We start from the raw sequence: 15,026 nt of genomic DNA, 5'->3' as shown, positions 1-15,026 counted from the left end.
GGAGAGGTGAAATCACATGTCCAAGAATATACACTCAGCAAGGGGCAGAATGCTTAATTAACTGCCTACCTATAATGAGGCCGGTGCCATCTATAAGTTAGTCTGAGAGAGGGCTGGCTTGGGGCACCCATTTCCAATTGTATGTATTGTCTGGACTTATCACAGGTATCTTGGAATGAATAAGGGCTTAAATGTTTACCCAGGTAGGGTGGGGGTATTGTGTGTGTGTGTGTGTGTGTGTGCATGCACACACATACATTTTAGAAAATGATGCCCAAGGTGGAACCCAGAGGTGGTGGCCCTTCCATGAAAGCACCACCATCCCTGCGTGGTACCCAAGCTGGAGACCAGGCCTCCATCACCTGTGAAGGATTGTTTTCTCAGAAATCTCCAGAGAAGCCAACAGGGGATGGATATATACATATATACATATATTTGTGAATACACACACACACAAACATTTTAAGGAATTGGCTCATGTAATTGTGGGGGCTGACAAGTCCAAAATTTGCAGGGTAGGCTGGCAGACTGGACACGTAGAGAAGAATGGTGTTTTAGTTCGAGTCTGCAGGGAGTCTGCCCACAGAATTCCCTTTTCTTCAGGGCAGGTCACATTTTTTTTTCTTAAGATCTTCAACTGATTGGATAAGGCCCACTTGAATTATGAAAGGTAATCTGCTTCACTCAGAGTCTACTGATTTAAATGTTAACCTTAGCTAAGATATATCTTTGCAGCAACATCCAGACACGTTTGACCAAATATCTGAGTACTGTAGCTCAGGCAATTTGACATGTAAAATTAATATCACAGGGACTAACTGGCCTCTTTCCATTTAGGTCATTGAAAGGCTTAGGAAACATCTTTCTTTGTGAGGGGATTCCCCCCACAGATAAAAACCTGACAGGTAAAACAGTATGGCTGACTTTCCCCTGTCCGGAGGGAGGGCTGGGCCATACCAATGGGTCAGGAGGAAGAGCCTCTTTTGGGGCACATACACCATAGAGTCCCCTGGAGGTGGGGCTACTGCCTTGTTGGTGGGTTGGGTAGGGGTTTTGGTTGAACTGCCCCTCTGGAACAGCTGAGTAGCTATTGTGTTCCTAGGGAGCCCCAATGTATTAATGGGAAGCCCAAGGAGACTTCTTGGTATTGGCACGATCTGCAGCTTTTTCTTCTTCCCACAAATGGTTAATGGCAGATGGGATTTCTGGCCCTGAAATGTCTTCTTTCCAGAATATTCTCCAGCCTTTCCTATTGGTGGCTGTGAGTCTGCTGGAGTTCTTAGTGGGCACTAATCTGTGGGCTCTGATTATACTCTTGTAGGGACTGGCTGGAAGCTCTACAGGAACCTGACCAGAGCCCCTGTAGGCAGGAGGAGATGGCCTAAGGAGTGGTGAATAGCTTTAGCCATGGTGCCTGACTCCAGGGAATAGGGAGCTCCTACAACCTGGCCTGCCCACCCTAGCCAGTATCTTTGGTTCTCTGAGCCTGATGAAGATAGAACTGGGCACACAGATGCCTTGCTTTTGACCATGTCTTCATCTGGTGGAGAACAGCATAGCCTACCAGTTGTCTGTTCTAGGGAGAGGACTACCCCTATGAGCTCGACTCTTGAGGACAGGGCTTTGTTGAATGGGTGACCCTGAGAGCAAAGATGGAAGCATCTAGTGCAACCTGGGGGTTCAGGAAAGGACATTTGAGCAGAAGATGTAGGGACAGTGGTAGTCAGGTGAAGTCGTGCATGTCTGAGTGTATGTGCATCCTTTGCAGAAGTCTTGATGCAAGATTGAGCATGGCTCAATGAAGGCTCTGGTTCAATGTAGTGGGAGGCTAGCATTGTAGAGAGGAGAGGTGGAGGGAGGCAGGACAGAGGGGCAGGCTCTTAAGGATGCAGGGTACAAGACAAAGGAGTTTAGATTCCATCTTATGGGCAGATTTCAGTTTTCTAGAGCTCACAGTGTAGAGTGGATGGGGTGATACTAGAGGCCAGTGGCCACAAGGCCACTGAGGTGGTCACCCAGGTGACTGAAAAGAGGACTGTGGCCAAAGAGGTCTGGTTGAGGGGACAGAGATGGATGCCATGGATAGGATATGTTGGTTGACTAAGCATGTACAGCATGATAAGACGTGAGGAGTCAAGGATGAGGGAGGCCTGGTCTCTAGCTTGGGTACCACTTGGAGGAATGGTGCTGTTTTCTTGGCAGGGCTGCCACCTTTTTCAAAGATGTTGGGTTCTCCTTCCCTAGGGTACCCATTCTGCTCTCATGAGACCCCTTACTTTAATGGCCCATCTCATGAACCTGAGCTTGGCTGGGATTGCAGGGTCTGTCTGAGCCTAGGGGCCTGATTCAGTGGTGAGTGGTTTGGAACTTGGTGCTGGGCAAGTTCAGGTGCGGCTCCACCGCTCTGCCAGGGCACTGGGGCTAGACTCCTGAGGCACTCAGAGCCCGGCTTGACCTCTGGCTCTGGCACCCAAAGAGCTGTTGCATCTCCCCGGAAGCAGCTGGGCTCCTGCTGGCTAGGCTGTTCTCAGAGATTTTCTAAATTGTTACATGGGGCCTGGAGAGTCTTGGGGCTTGCCAGTTGCATGTCAGGAAAATCTGCAGGGAGTGCCTTACTGTATGCCTGGCCCTGTGCTGGGCTCTGAGTGGGGTGGGGGAGGTACAACAAGTTTAGAATAAACAGGGAGATGGGGCTCTCATGCTGGACACATCAGGAGACCAACAACTGGCACCCAGTTATCAGAAATTGGTTTGGTTGCCAGCTTAGGGAAGGGAGAGGGCAGTGTGGACTAGAGGGTAGGAGGGACAGCTTAAGCTAAGTCTTGTCCCGTGGTCCTAGAAAGGAAAGGAAGGGGGCTATTGTCCGTGATGGAGGAAGGGCAAGAGCAAAGGTCAGGAGTGAGTGATTGGGAAAGACTGGCTTTTGGAGTGAGTGCATATGTGTGTGAGCGTGTACACCGCACAGATCAGGCACTGTTTCTGTATATATTCTCTTACGTCTACATGTTCAAGTTGTACATTTCTGCTTCTAAAGGGGTGGAGGGGGGGCGGCAAGGCACATGTTCCTTTCGAATCCCAAGTTGAGGCGGACAGCTTTGGTTTCACACAGGCGGTGGGACAGCCCTTCCCAGGGTGCTGCAGCTGAGAGCAGGGTTGGAGAGTGTGAGGAGCTGCCTCCACCCCAGTTCCATCTCCATCAGGGCTCAGTAACCTGACACTCTCCCCAAGGCCTCTCAGCCCAGCCGGGTAGCACTCCCTGTCACCATGGCAACCTTCCTGGATCTGGGTATGGTTAGGGGCACTCATGGGGACCTCTGTCCAAGAGGAGCTGAAGTCATTCGGTGGCCAGTCATGATGATTGACACCAGGGAACTGGTTTCCAGTCCTGAGTCCACAGGTGGACAGCAGACAGCAGTTCTGTCATCAGGCATGAGTGGGGCTAACACCTATGTCCATAATAGTGGCATGTGGGGGGAGAGCAAGGAGGGCCCGCGGTCATTTCTGAAGTGGCGGAAACTGTGGTCCGCCCTTGACAGGGTAGGTGGCCCAGCCGCCCGGGAAGTTGTGTTGGATCAGACGCAGCCCACTCTGTGCTGTTTCCCATCGTTTCCTGAGGCCCATTTCCACCTCCCGCCCAGTGCGATAGCCTGCAGCCTGGACCTGGAGAGCTGGCCCGGCCAAGGGGGCCTCAGAGAGAACCTGCCTTAGGAGGGAGGCCTGAGGAGGGGCTGTGGCATGTCCAACTTGCCTCATAGGTAACTTGATTCCTGGATATGAGACTTTTTCCATTTGTCAAATTGGTTTTCACTTCCGGTTCCAGAGTGAAGATAAGCCTGGACCAGCTGTCAGCAGGCCACTAGGCTGCCCTCCTCCCTTGAATGGCTGCCTCCGCCTTCCCCCGGCCACTAGATCCTGAGTCTCACCTGTGCAGTCCTTTTTCCTCGCTCTGGCTGGAGTCATCTTCCTAATTACACCCTTAAAGCATGAACCCCTTAGTGCGGTAGCCAGACACCTGGTCCTGTGCATGCTCCTACCGCCTGGACCAGGAAGCTGTCCTTGGCCTCTCCTCTGCGCTCCTCAAAGCATCGATACGCACATCTCTCGTTGCCCTGATCAGAAGGTGCTGGGATTATCTGTCTATGCCTCTTTTTAGAGCAAGCACCTTGAGAGCAGGGGCTTAGGTGCAGTTTTCTGAACCTAACCCTATCATGAATGGGACCAAGGAGGGGTGGGAAGAGGTCCCTATAGTTGGTGATTGCTCAGTGGTCTGAGGAGAAGAACGTTCTACATCTTAGCCTTTCGCCTGACCTGAGACCCCTGGGCAGACCATGCCACTGAGGAGCCAATAACTTCAAAACTCACATTAGAGTAGGAAGGCAGATGGTAATTTCACTAAGCTTCCACAAGGAGAACCTACCATATACCAGTACTGATTTCCAATGTTTACACATCTTGTCTCTAACCCTCACACAGTCACACAGCCCTGTGAGCTATGGGTTATAAAAAACATCCCTCTGATGAAGAAACTGAGGTCCAGAGAGGTTGACTTGCCCAGAATCCCACAGCTGGTAACTATCGGGGTAGGGATCAGAATTCATGCTGGTCTCATCTCAAAGTCCATTTCTTTCCATGACTCCACCCTGGCCCTTTGTAAGCATGGCCTGTGGGAACAAGCCCACTCCAGAAAGGTCCATTCCAACATGAAAAGCATGTGCTATTTATTTCTTACCCAGTATTCTGTCAGGGTCCCTGGCATGAGCATCAGACAAGTCGTGTAAACTCTTAGTGCCATGAGCCCTGACGTCAGGGCCAGCTCCTCTTCTGTTAGTGTTTCCTAATTGGTATTATCTCAGCAGTTGCTTTAGAGATTCGACTTTGATGAAAAAAATTAATTACATAATGAATTACTCTCCGAGGACCAGGCTGTTGTGTCATGGCTCAGCCACGTGTGGGGCAGGGAGCCGGCTGAAGGGGAGTGTTTGGGATGAGTTGACGTGCATCCCCCCACCGTGTGCCTCTGCATTTTTTCGTGGTGACTACAAGATGAACTGGGACTTGAATGGCCTGCGGGGATAACACACGAGTGCCTGCGCCACAGGGAAACATCTGCGCCATTTTGCTCCTAACGGACTAGAGAAAGCTGAGTGCATAAGAAGCCTTGTTTTGAAATGTGTTTTCAAAATAAAGGGTTTCATAACAACCATGATTGCAGAAACAACTGCTGATGGGAATAACTTCCTGGAAAGCAGAGGCCTCCATGAGAGCTGGGATTTAAAAGGCCAAGCCGAGTTCCAAATCTAATTGAAGTCGAGCACTGCTTTTTGTGCATGTGCTCACACAAGTGTGCACGCACACACACACTCACACATTTGTGGGTGCCTCCCTCGGGCTGCAGGCTTTGTTGTTAGCTTCTGATACTCCACCCCGGACCACCGAGCTTTTGTTTCGAGGTCTGGGGCAAAATAAGAGGCTCAGGGGTACTCCCCATTCTTCCCCATTCCGAAGTCACTGGTCTAAACAGAGTGGCTGGTGGGAGCTCCTTCTGCATTGGTTGCCTAGAGCTGAACTATACATCTCTGTCCTCTGGTCAGATTGAACCAGAGATGGAGGCTCAGCCAAAGGTAGCATCTCATAGGCTAGCGAGTGGTCTGTGGGGTGGTCTGTTGCAGGATGCTGTCCAATAGAGATTCCAGCATTTGGTATCGTGGCTACTGGGCCCAATCAGATCCTCTCCTTTGTGGATAGTGGAGAGGACCATAGCCGCTAGAAGGCAGGCAGAGAAAAGGTGGAAGTCAAGAGATTCTTAGAAACCCTGAGACAGCAGGATACTGGTGGCAACAGCTATTGAAAGGACAGCTGGTGGCAACAGGAAGAGACAGAAGACTGGGTCATAAGAATGTCAGAACCCTGGAGCCTCAGTGGCCTCCTGAAGGTGACAACTGTTCCTCATGGCTGAGCACCTACATGTCTCTGCATAGCCTTACAACAAACATGCGTTCCTGGAGGTCCTTTGAACCCGTTTAGCTTCTTGCTCTCTAATGGAACCTAGCCAGCCAAGGGTCCACCATGTTCTTGCCCGTGGAGATGGTTCTCTTGGGCACCACAGACCAGCAAAAAGAGAAGATTCTGCTAAGGGGAATTCCCAGTCTTGGCATTTAACCAGTCTTCATTTCACCACTTCCTTGGGCTTTTGGGTAGGGGAGGGTGGCTGTGGGACCCTCTGCTTCCCAGTCAGGTGGAGGTTGGTGGAGGGTGCTCTGCTGAGACTGGGGACTCTTGGATGTCCAGGGAGACCCTGGTTTCCAGACCAGAAGAGTTTCCCACAGAGGTGGAAGGACACAGTTCTGCTTTGGATTTGGAAGGGGTCTTGGTGCATTTTTCCAATGTTGGTTCAACGAAACTCAAAACTTTTTCCTAATGCTTTCCTCCCTTCATTTTAAAGTCACCCTGTGTGCACAAAAAGGCAGTACATGTGCTTTTGATTCCTTTACCCTGAAATCATCACCCTTTCTCCCTTGAGAAATCCCAAGTCTCAGAAACCTTTGGAGACATTTAAGCCCTTTCACCCCCTCTTAAAACCAGGACCCTACATGCTGCTAAAAGCAAATGGATGCGGAGGGTTTCAATCAAGGCAAAAAGCATTCTTCCCTGCCTGGTCCAGTGTGATCAAGGCCAACCTAGGCAGCAGCCACGTTCCCAGGAAACAAGGCCTTGGAGAAATCAGCACCTGGTATGAAGACACTGAAGACTGAAAAGAACAGCAATGGGGTGTCAAGTTGTAAATGATTGTCAGAAGCTGACTTCCATATTGCATCCTTTAGCTGCAACACACTGTCTTCTCTCTCCCCAGCCCTGGGGACTGGAGGCTCATGTCCTGTACGCTGGCCTATATTCTGCCTTGGTAGAGGCTCAGGGGGTGTGAGTGGGGGTCCTCAGGGTCCACCCTTCCTGCCTCTTGTCTCCAGGACGGCAGTGCCTTTCAGGTAACCTGATGGCGATGGTGATGTGGCAGGGGTGATGAGAGATGAGACGGGAAAGCAGAGGTGACAGGCTCTGTGCATGAACTGCCAGAAACTCATTCTGGGCCAGTTCTGTGGGGAGGGGGAGAGGAGCATGCTGCATTTACCCAGGCCTAGAAATGGCCATGCTCCCCTGAGGTAGCGCAGTGCAGAGGTTAAGTGCCCAGACCACCTGACTTCAAGTGCTAGCTTTGCCACTTACCGGGTGGGGGACCCTGGGACAGTTGCTGTGTATCTGTGCCTCAGCTTTACCATCTGTAAGATGGGGATAATAATAGGTCTCCCACGATTGTGGTCTCCCATGATCAAAGATGTATGAGTATGTGTTTGTCATGCTGTACCTACCTGACATCCAGCAAATGTTCTTCAAATGTTTGCTGTTATCAAGAATGACATGTATACAAATGAAGTGATACGGTGTCTTTGATTTGCTTTAAAATAATATGGGAGCTGGAAGTGGGATAGTATACAGATGAAATGGGACTAGCCATGAGCTGACAGTTGTTGAAGCTGGGTAATGGGTACACAGGGGTTCATTATATTATTCTTTCTACTTTTGTTTTTGAAATTTTCCATAATAAAAAGAAAAAAATTCATAATAAAAAGTTATATGCATGTGTATATGTGTATTAATATGAGACATCATAATGTTTATAGCAGAATGTAATTAGATATTGCAGTGTGCGAGCTGATTTTAAGTGATATGCTGATGAACTTTATTTATTTTATTTTGTTTTATTTGTTTATTTATTTTTTCTGGAGACCAGGACACATTTTATTGACCTGATAGAGCGGAGATACTCCCCCGACCCTGCCACGTCCTTTCACATAGGCGTGCGAAGGGGTCCCTCTCATGGCAAAGAGATCTTTCAGAGTCCCTCCAGGGACAGAACCAGGGGCTTCCCTGGGTGTGGCCTGGGGCCTCAGTCCTGGGTGCTGGCCTTCAGTATTGCTTTGTACTTCCCTGTCAGCTCCTTGGGTAAGGGCACCCGGCCCGGGCAGGGGACCTGCCCTTCCACCTCGTAGATACACTCCTGCAGGCAGTACTTTCGGGGCCCAAAGTGGGCTGGGTGAGAAAGCTGCTTTTTCTCCTGCTCCTCCTTCTCCAGGGTTTCCTTGTTCTTCCCCAGGATGTTTTTGATGTGCTCCATGATCTCCTTATTGCTCTTGGTCTCCACATCCACGAGGACCTGCTCCCCGGAATCTAAATAGAACCGCAGGAAGGGGGACGGCGTCATGTTCTTAAACATCATAATCTGTACCCAAGGATTTTTGTACTGGATCTGAGGTATGTTGAAAAACACAAACTTCCTGGCGCCCTTGCCCAGCTCCCCGTGCGTGTGTAGTGCACCGTCATGACCTTCACTGAGTCCTTGAACACTACGTCTCCCTGGGCAGGTACTAGAGGGTGCAGCGGCTCGAGAAGCGGCCCTTCATGGGCATGGCGGCGGAGGGGTCGGGCTGTGGGCTTAGCTGCGAAGACAGACCCAAAGCAGCCGACGCTGCTGGCCCCACGGACCTCACACCGTTTCCCCTCCTCGCTGGTTTCCACTTCCTGCGCAGACCTATTTATTTATTTTAGAGAGAGAGTGTACACATGTGTGAGCAGGGGGAGAGCCAGAGGGAGAGGGAGAGAGAGAGAGCCTTAAGCAGGCTCCACACCCAGCGCAGAGCCCGATGCTGGGCTTGTCTCACGACCCTGAGATCATGACCTTCTGAACTGAAATCAAGAGTCGGACGCTTACCCTACCCAGCCACCCAGGTGCCCTTGCCAGTGAACTTCTAAATTTTAATAATTATGTATTTAAGATGTAATTAAGTATAGCAAGTGGTATGAAAATATTACTTTTTAAACTAACGTTAAGTAGGAAAATTGAGTTGATTTGATGAGAGGAAATTAAGATAATGAGAGAAGAAGAGATTGTCTGGATATGGCAAATGTGATAGCAGTAGAAATTGAATTGCGGAAGTTTTGGAAACATCGTTAAAGTTGTGACGAGGAAGGGCTCATGTTCGTTACTCTGAGTGCACACTGTGTTGGCCTTATGGGACCAATTATCTAGAAGGTTCAGCATGGGGGTCACAGCAACAAGAGACAGGAGGGAGATGAGTGTGGGCTTTGTTGATGCACAGACCTTGTTTCAGTTCCTGACTCTCTACTTAATTACTTAATGGCTGTGTGACATTGGACAAATGACCTACCTGCTCTGGGCCTTGTTTCTTCATCTGCAAAACTGGGATGTTACATATACCTTACAATGTCCTTGTGAGAATTAAATGAGGTGCTGCCTGTGGTGCACCTGGCACAGTGCATGGCATGTAACAGGTGCTTAGTAAATGGTAGTGCACTTGGGAAAGAAGTAGAACAGGGAAGGTGGAGCGTAGAGTCCCTGTCTGAGCTCTGGGCGTAGCCCTCACTGGTTCATTCAGAACACGTTTACGCCTTTCTGAGACACAATTTTAAACACGTGTGTTTTTTGTTTGCCGTGCTGTTCTCCTAGTCTGTGGATCCTGAGAAGTGGACAAGAGACAGGTAGGGACATGCTGAGCAGACAGAAGGGGGAGCTTGTCGATTGACACAATCAGCACATTGTTAGCAGCAGGACGTATCGTGTGGCTCCTTGTCTTGTTCTGATAACACCGTTGGTTTCTGTTGCTTGAAACAGCTCCCACCCCAGTCAAGCCAAATTTTGCTGTCTATAATTCACAAATAACAGTTTTTATTGAGTGTTTACTGTGCGCCAGGACCATGCTGAGCCTCCACATTCATTTTCTGACTCAGCTGCCCTGACAGCCCTCCAGGCGAGGGGTCACTGTTCCCACATCACAGCTGAGGACACTGAGGCTGAAAGGATGAGGTGACCTCCTGACGGCCCCACAGCAGGTGAGTGGCGAGGCCAGGACAGACCAGGTGTGATTTCAGAGTCCACGTGCTTGGTCACAGGACTCCACCAGCACTCTCTCCGAGGGCCCCTGGGATCCTCAGGACCTGGACATCCCCTTCTCCTAGGGTGTGGTCCTGGTCCTGGCCTAGTGGCATGAGGCGTCATCAGGTCAGCTCTTGGGGACAGGTGCCTGGGGGCGAGGGTGCCAACCAAATGTGGCTGCAGCCTGGCAGAGATGTGGCTCTCGTCAGTCTGGAGACCCTTTAGACCTTTACATTTAAAAGTGCAAGCTCTGCCCATCTTCAGAGGACGAGTCATGACAAACAGTTCTTGAACATTTGCAGACCATATTTCTAGGTCACAAGGACATTACCTTTTTGTGTGTGATGGAAGGGTAAGGATGGAAAACATATGCCTTGGTTTCTGCCATGTGTGCCCAGGGTCCCAGAGATAATGGTTGTTTGAGCTTCACAGTAGTCTGTTCACAGATTGTCCCATATTTTCCCACTAGTCCAGCAGTTCTCTGTAGATACCATAGGCATCTAGCATTTCGAAAGAGAAAAACAGTAACCCATGGTTTAGAAATGCTAATGTCCATTAATTGAATTCACATAACTTCTTTTTTAAATTTTTTTATTGTTGTTAATCACCATACATTACACCATTAGTTGTTTTTTTTTTAAAGATTTTATTTATTTGACACAGAGAGAGACACAGCAAGAGAGGGAACACAAGCAGGGGGAGTGGGAGAGGGAGAAGCAGGCTCCCCGCCGAGCAGGGAGCCCGATGTGGGGCTCGATCCCAGGACCCTGGGACCATGACCTGAGCTGAAGGCAGACGCTTAACGACTGAGCCACCCAGGCGCGCCACCATTAGTTTTTGATGTAGTGTTCCGTGATTCATTGTTTGCGTATAACACCCAGTGCTCCATGCAGAACGTGCCCTCCTTAATACCCATCACCGGGCTAACCCATCCCCCCACCCCCCTCCCCTCTAGAACCCTCAGTTTGTTTTTCAGAGTCCATCGTCTCTCATGGTTCGTCTCCCCCTCTGATTTTCCCCCCTTCATTCTTCCCCTCCTGCTATCTTCTTTTTTTTTTTTCTTAACATATATTGCTTCATTGAATTCACATAACTTCTAAATGGGACCATCTCCCATACAGAAAAAAATACTGTCACTTCCAGCAGCCACACTAGGAAATACTCAGCAAATACAAGATAGGACCACAGGTAAAGGGGTAAATATTGTAGCATTTAAGTGTCCAAATGTGCATTGCATTTTGAAAGGTAATTCCCCCGAGGGCTCTACAGTTATTCTAAAACCACTTCCATTTCTCCATGCTTTTGGGAGGTTTCTTCTACGTGACTGCCTTCAGAATCCATTACATGTTCTTTTCAGTGTCTCTAAGGCAATTCTTTGTCTTTTCTTTTTTTTTTTAATTTTATTTTATTATGTTAGTCACCATACATTACATCATTAGTTTTTGATGTAGTGTTTGATGATTCATTGTTTGCATATAACACCCAGTGCTCCATTCAATACGTGCCCTCCTTAATACCCATCACCGGGCTAACCCATCCGCCCACACCCTTCCCCTCTAAAACCCTGTTTGTTTCTCAGAGTCCATAGTCTCTCATGGTTCATCTCCCCCTCTGATTTCCCCCTCTTCATTTTTCCCTTCCTACTATCTTCTTTTTTTTTTTTTTAACATATAATGTTTCAGAGGTACAGGTCTGTGATTCATCAGTCTTACACAGTTCACAGCACTCACCATAGCACATACCCTCCCCAATGTCCATCACCCAGTCACCCCATCCCTCCCACCCCCACCACTCCAGCAACCCTCAGTTTGTTCCTGAGTTTAAGAATTCCTCATATCAGTGAGATCATAAGATACTTGTCTTTCTCTGATTGACTTACTTCGCTTAGCATAATACCCTTTAGTTCCATCCATGTCGTTGCAAATGGCAAGATTTCATTCCTTTTGATGGCTGCATAATATTCCATTGTATATATATACCACATCTTCTTTATCCATTCATCTGTTGATGGACATCTTGGCTCTTTCCATAGTTTGGCTATTGTGGACATTGCTGCTATAAATATTGGGGTGCATGTACCCATTCGGATCCCTACATTTGTATCTTCAGGGTAAATACCCAGTAGTGCAATTGCTGGGTCGTAGGGTAGCTCTATTTTCAACTTTTTGAGGACGCTCCATACTGTTTTCCAAAGTGGCTGCACCAGCTTGCATTCCCACCAACAGTGTAGGAGGGTTCCTCTTTCTCCGCATCCTCGCCAATATCTGTCGTTTCCTGACTTGTTAATTTTAGCCATTCTGACTGGTGTGAGGTGGTATCTCATTGAGGTTTTGATTTGGATTTCCCTGATGCCGAGTGATGTTGAGCACTTTTTCATGTGTCTGTTGGCCATTTGGATTTCTTCTTTGGAAAAGTGTCTGTTCATATCTTTTGCTCATTTCTTGAGGCAATTCTTTGTCTTTAGGGGCAGATTTGGCTTTTAGAAAATCCCAAGGTCAATCCAAGCTCAACTCAGTGAAGTGTATATGTGGGGATAGTTGTGTCAGTTATCAGTTGCCACAGTACTGCTGCAAAAGAAACAACCAGAAAAACCTCAGGGACCCATAACAAATATTTAGCTTGTGACTCTGCGGGGATTCAGCTGATCTGGCCTGGGTTTGGCTGATCTTGGCAGGTCTTGCTCATGTGTCTGCAGTCAGCTGATCTTGTTTGAGCTTGCTTAGATATCTAGGGAACAGCCGGATGACATCTGGTCTAGAATGGTCTCATCTGAATATCTGGGGGACTCAGCTCTGTTTGACTTGTCTTTCATCCTCCATCAGGCTAGCTGGGGGCATATTTTCAGGGTTATGGCAGAGGCATAAAGAGAAAGAAACCTCAGTGTGCAAGTCCATTTCAAACCTGTGCCTTATTTCTGCCAACATCTCATTGGCAAAGCAAGTCATATGGCAAAAGACAGGCATAAAGGAGGAGTGAAGAACTGTGATGTTTTTGGCCAGCTATCACAGTGATTAAATTATTTATTTATTTTTTAAAAAATATTTTATTTATTTATTTGACAGAAAGAGAGCAAGAGAGACAGAGAGAGCACAAGCAGGGGGAGCAGCAGGCAGAGGAAAAGGGAGAAGCAGGCTCCACGTTGAGTAAGGAGCCCGATGCGGGACTTGAACCCAGACCCTGGGACCATGACTTGAGCTGAAGGCAGACGCTTAACTGACTGAGCCACCCAGGTGCCCCATCACAGTGATTAAATTAAAGTTGCCATCCTACCACAGTGACTAAATTGGAGCGTGTTTTGTTCCAAAGGGAGTTGTAGCCTCAAAATCTGACAGTGATCTTATGGGTAGTCAGAACACTTGCCCCAAACAAGTGTTCTAGACAATTGTCTGAGGGGACAATTCCAAATGATCTCTGAAAACAGCAGAATCTTTTGAAGGAAGGGTATGGCCTGTGAGGTGACTGTGGGGAGGACAGTGGCTGCCCCCCTCCTTTTTTTTAAAGGAAAAAAAGTTTTGTTTTTTCTTTTTTTATACTTAGAAAAGGGAGAAGTCTTTAATACCTTGTTCAGCTAATCGTAAAATCTTTCTTTAATCCTACACCAAAACTTGACCAAAGTTTTTCAAAGGTTAGTTGTCCTGTGGAACCTGAAACTGTGTAACTGCACTTTCTTTTGTACAGTATTGCACTAAAATATATTGGTCCATTGTGCATATTTTATTGATCTTTATCCATGCACGATTTCATAATATTCATTGGTCATTTAGAACACATTGGTTCATTGAATCATGTAGCTCTTCCAAATTAAATACATCTTTTTTTGGAATAAAGTTTTAATTGAAGTATAGTTGACACACAATGTTACATTAGTTTCAGGTGCGCAACACTGTGAGTCCACAAGCCTCTACATCATGCTGGGCTCGCTGCAAGTCCAGCTGCCATCCGTGGCCATACAATGGGCTTACCGTACCGCTGACTGTGTTCCTTCTGCTATACCTTTCATCCCTGTGACTTATTCATTCCATACTGGAAGTCTGTACCTTCTACTCCCCTTCATTCATTTTCCGCCATGCCCCACCTCTCTGGCAATCATTTATTGGTCTGTTTATGCTTTTTGTTTGTTTATTCATTTGTTTTGTTTTTTTAGATTCCACATGTAAGTGCAATCATATGGTATTTGTCTTTCTCTATGTGACTTATTTCACTTAGCTTAATACCCTCTAGGTCTATCCTATTGTGTCAAATGGCAAGATCTCATTCTTTTCTTTTTTTTTTTAAGGTTTTATTTATTTATTTGAGAGAGAGAGAGAAGAGGGAGAGTACGAGTGAGGGAGAGGGGTGGAGGGAGAGGGAGAAACAGATTCCCCACTGAGCAGGGAGCCGGACTCGGGGCCCAATCCCAGGATCCTGAGATCATGACCTGAGCCGAAGGCAGATGCTTAACTGACTGAGCCACCCAGGCGCCCCTCGTTCTTTTTTTATGGTTGAGTAATATTCCATTATATATATCCCACATCTTTTTTTGTTCATTTATCTATTGATGGACACTTGGATTGCTTCCATATCTTGGCTATTGTAAATAATGCTGCAATAAACATAGAGGTGCATATATCTTTTTGAATTAGTGTTTTTGTTTTCTTTGGGTAAATACCCAGTAGTAGAATTACTGGATCATATAGTATTGCTATTTTTAACTTTCAAAAAAATTTTTATTTATTTATTTGACAGAGTGAGAGAGCACAAGCAGGGGGAGAGGCAGGCAGAGGAAGAGGGAAAAGCAAGCTCCCCACTGAGCAAAGAGCCCGACATGGGGCTTGATCCCAGTACTGTGACCTGAGCCGAAGGCCAACACTTAACTGACTGAGCCACCCAGGTGCCCCTGTTTTTAATTTTTTGAGGAAATTCCAAACTGTTTTCCACAGTGACTGCACCAATTTACATTTCCACCAACAGTGCACGAGGGTTCCCTTTTCTCCACATCCTCGCTAACACTTGTTATCTCTTATCTTTTTGGTTCTATCCATTCTGACAGGTGTGAGGTGATATCTTGTTGTGGTTTTGATTTGCATTTCCCTGACGATAA

The 15,026-nt window shown here is 47.5% G+C and overlaps 1 long non-coding RNA gene and 1 pseudogene across 1 annotated transcript in view; one reads left to right on the top strand and one right to left on the bottom strand.

Moving 5' to 3' along the window:
- LOC144379939 (uncharacterized) overlaps nucleotides 1–15,026 on the top strand; it is a 200,798-nt gene that overhangs the window by 25,497 nt on the left and 160,275 nt on the right. The window lies entirely within an intron of this gene.
- LOC118535732 (small ribosomal subunit protein mS25 pseudogene) lies at nucleotides 7,772–8,477 on the bottom strand (annotated as a pseudogene).

The sequence above is a fragment of the Halichoerus grypus genome, chromosome 1, assembly GCF_964656455.1.
Source record: "Halichoerus grypus chromosome 1, mHalGry1.hap1.1, whole genome shotgun sequence".
NCBI lineage: Eukaryota > Metazoa > Chordata > Mammalia > Carnivora > Phocidae > Halichoerus > Halichoerus grypus.
This window is presented reverse-complemented; position numbering and strand designations above follow the sequence as displayed.